The following is a 4245-nucleotide window of genomic DNA, read 5'->3' as shown; positions in this document are numbered from 1 at the left end:
ATTACCTAACTTTTATGATTGCAGTTTATTTAGAAATGGATCGTGTAGAGAATAGATGTAATAGAGTTAAAAATAAATTAAAGTTTTGCCCCGAGCAATGGAGTGCATCATGTGCCTAACGGAAAATGTTATGGAAAATATTGCGCATTTCTTTCACCACAGAAGTTCTTACAAGTGCGGAAACGCTAATAAAAGTGCGCAAATGCATCAAATCGGGTAGGTGTCTTCGGGGGACTTATTCTTCGTAAATCAATGAATAAGTGCTCTGGAGACACCGACAGGATTCAATGCAATCCCGCACTTTTATTCACACTTTCGCACTTATGAGGCCGCACTTCGCAGTCCAGCAGTGAAAGAAATACGCAATAGAAATCGTTGTGTTATTTCGTCAAATAATCTCATCAACAACTTACCCAGTCATCTGTTCTGCGGTGAAAGGTTGTAAAAATCTCAATTCATCGCTTTCAAAACAACAAGTGAAATGATCGGGAAAATTACATCAGAATCGTGCTTTTCGAATATATTGTTCTAAAATAAACAAAGTAAAGTTTTTCAAAATGTATCAAATTCTCAGGGTGTCAACAATTTGCAACATTTCATCAATCCGCAGTGTTTTTCTCTCAAAACTCGTTTATTTCAGAGAAAATGACAAGGTGCGTTTTGCCCCGGCAGTGTATATTACCCCAGGAGCCCCTTTAATCTTCCAGTCGTCGCGAGGTTTGCCACCGTCAGAACCACCACGCTGCTGTTGTGAACGAAAAGCGAGGTTTTTTCAACAGTGTTTACAAAATACAACAGCGCGACGACTGAAATGTTAAGAAGCATAGTGTCCAAAATCACGTATGCTTAATTACAATACAAACGAACATTTCGACTTCCTATAACTTGTATTTTTTGGTGTTTTTAGAGATTACAGTCAAACTTCCCTGAATCGATATCTCAAGGGACCATCGACTCATGGAAATATCGAGTGATGGAACAAAATTGCTTTGAAATGCTGTTTGAAGGGACCATCGTAGTAACCATATTTTGTTCTCAGTATGATTCCATGAGTCGATATCGAGTCATGGAACATCGAATCATGGAGGTATAACTGTATTTTACTTTGAAAATGTTCGATGAAAACGATTTTCCCGGTGGATTCGAATTCCGTTTTTCTTGTTTTAGCCACCCTGAAATCATAAGAGAAATGCACCAGTTTCAATTCATGCCCTTTTCTCACAAATTTTATTTTTTTGTGTAATAGACTAATGAATATTTCTGTGGAAAATTTGCTCAGCAACGACACTCAACTACACTCAAAAAAATCCAAACGTCATTGCTACGTGAAAAATCACGTAGATCATTCCAAATTCATTTTACCTCCACTTCACCTGACTAAGATAAAGATCATTAAATCATTCATAACCATCAAATAGTGACTCGGTAATGTTTACTGAGGTTACCTATCGCACTTACGTGGAATTCACGTAGGTGCCTAAGTTCATTTTGACATCTGCATAGTGTACGTACATTCGGTGTTGAGCTCAAATCCTAAGATGGCGCCCGCTTGATTTAAGAAGAACTTCAGAAGCTGCTTCTGCTTTAAACCCTGTGTAAGATTGATTTCAAGGTAAATATACTTTGAATACCGAAGAATACGTGCATTACTTCATATTTTATACGTGATTTATAACCTCTATCAATTATAGCACGCGAAGGCTACAACAAGACAGACCAAACTTACAACATTGGGGAAACGAACAGGAATCAAAATGCTCAGATTGACAATAAAAATATCACAATCTTTTAAGTTTGTTTACATTTTCCAATTGGGAATTAGTTTTCTTCCAAAGCCTATTAGAAATAAGATTGGTCTTTATTACAGTTAAATTTAATGCAAAACCATATAGGTCCTATTGAAACGCTTCGTAAAGGCTACCGGAAAATCCACGTAGCTCTTACGTTTAGCGACGGTGGAATGGACGAAGTTCAAAAGTTCATGCGTTCATTCTGGGCTACCTATGATTAACGTAAAAGCTACGTGAAAAGTGCGATGGAAAAAAATCACGTATGTTTTCACGTAACAATGACGTTTGGATTATTTTGAGTGTAGCACTTGCACTTACCAGCATGGCTATCAAAAGTCCTGCTTCCTAGTCTAAGTATGTTTTATCCTGAACTGAACAACTCATGCAGTGTTTTGATTTTTTGTGTTATTAAAAAGGTTTTGTGCAATAAGATGGGCAATTTAATCACTGATTATTAGTTTTAGGGGCCTATTTTGTAAATCGAGCAGATTCATGTGACTCGTCTTTATTCATTGTGTGATCGAAGCAAGCATGCATATTTCAGATGTCACCCATCGACTCCCATAGTAATCCAGTCACATAGAGTGACAACTGTCGAAAAACTCGAGTGACAGAGCTAAGTCGAGCGGTTTTTTCGGTCGACAGTGACTCCAGTCGAGTCATTTTGATCGACTCGACTTATAAAATAGACCCCTTACTGATTCAAAATAATTTCCCTGATTGTTGCCGACTTTCCCTGAGATTTCCAAGTTTCTACCAGCTTGAATAAAATTCCCTGATAATTCCAAGTTTTCCGAGTAGTTGAATATGATTAAATATTTGAATTTGATCATGGATTTCGGATATTTCACAATATATGCTCACGCAGTTTGAATACATTGATACATTTAATTTACGTCCAATGTCATGTCTGATTATCGATTTTCGTATCATGATTTCACTGATTTGTTTGAAAGTGTTATTCACATGAAAAAGCTTATGTTAGAATTTCTGATCGATTAAGAAGTTTATCTAATTGTTTATTTCCAGTACAAGACCTTTCTTTTCTTCTCATATGGCCGTTTCGCTAAAAAAATACACATTTAGTCCATTCAAATACTTCACACCGTCTTCGAGAATCGCAGTTTGTGTTTAAAATAAATAATATTTGTTTACCACATGGATAAAATAAGTAAAAAAATGAACAAATTACCCTATTTTTGCTTAGCTTAGCTTAGCTTAGCTTAGACTGACTACACATATCAATGGTTGCTATTCCGTGATTGACCGAAGTCAGTGAAAAAGCACAAAGAATCAACTAGAAGTTAGGCTGGGATTGGCCATAATCTTCTTCAGTGTGCATAATTCAGTGCCTCTATTTAGACATGGTCAATAACGGCGCCGGCCACGTCCTTGCAGTCAGGTGGGATTGGGGGAAGGAATGTTAGTGTGTAACCTTTGCTATTTGGAGACCGTGTTTTCCTCTGCATCTCCACAAAAGTTACTGGGAGGGATGTTTGTTAATGGGGAGGATCGTTGGGTCACAGGATTCACTTTGATAAGCGATTAGATCATGATAAATAATTATTTGTGAGACATTAACATGCTTATATGTAAATATAATATTTTCATTGGATATGAACAATATCTATGTTGAGAAAAATTATGCCGACACTTGAGGTGACGAACCTTTCAAAGTTTGTTGAATAAAGTGAACCTTTCGCAAGTCTACACTTGAAATGTCGAACCATTCAAAGTTTTTTTAAATCACAAAAATAAAGGTAAAAAGAAAAAACAGTTTTGAAAAAAAAATTTTAGACATTAATAATTTATGGATCAGTTTGTTTATGTTATGTCAAAGTTTGTTGAAAACTCATATTTACGTCCCACCGTTGTAACGATTAAAGGTGCAGTCATACATATTTTATAGATAAGAAATAGTAGCATGAAACGAGCTCACCAATAGGGTCTTAAAATGTTTAAGGAAATCTTGTTTTCATTTAATAACACGAAACAGCATGTTGCTGCAACTACTTTAGCAATTTTTCCCGCTCAAATAACGAATATATCATATTAAAACTTTATTTCAAAAATTGGATCCCTGAATGAACCTTGACACTTGAGATCATGTTTGACGTTCGCTTAGTCGACAAAAATACCACAGGGGTTCGACTTTTTAACACCGGGGTTGTTCCTTTCTGACATTTCGGAAGGGACACGGAAAATAAAATACACCCAACAATTTGAGTTTAAACCAAGGGGTGTGACAAAATTAAAAACAAACTTAAAAACATGTTTTTGGACTTAAACCATCGGAAAACATTAGAAAATTGAGTAAACATATGTTTTTGACCTAAACTTAAGCGTTTGGCACTAAAATTGGGACAGGGCTTTAGGACCCTATTGATCCGTCATCCTTGAGTAGCAACAATCCACTTTCAGCTTCTCTCCTTTGCTCGGCTATATAAAACATTCA

General features: G+C 36.1%; 1 long non-coding RNA gene across 1 annotated transcript; it reads left to right on the top strand.

The window, feature by feature from the left end:
* Window positions 1-1581: 1581 nt before the first annotated feature.
* Window positions 1582-1792, top strand: LOC110675373. Its single transcript, XR_002499426.1, has 2 exons — window positions 1582-1612; window positions 1692-1792. It is a non-coding gene; the product is annotated as an uncharacterized LOC110675373 (long non-coding RNA).
* Window positions 1793-4245: the final 2453 nt, after the last annotated feature.

Source organism: Aedes aegypti, chromosome 2 (genome assembly GCF_002204515.2).
Source record: "Aedes aegypti strain LVP_AGWG chromosome 2, AaegL5.0 Primary Assembly, whole genome shotgun sequence".
In the NCBI taxonomy this organism is placed as follows: domain Eukaryota; kingdom Metazoa; phylum Arthropoda; class Insecta; order Diptera; family Culicidae; genus Aedes; species Aedes aegypti.
The sequence above is the reverse complement of the archived record's forward strand: the minus strand, read 5'-3'. Positions and strand labels throughout refer to the sequence as shown.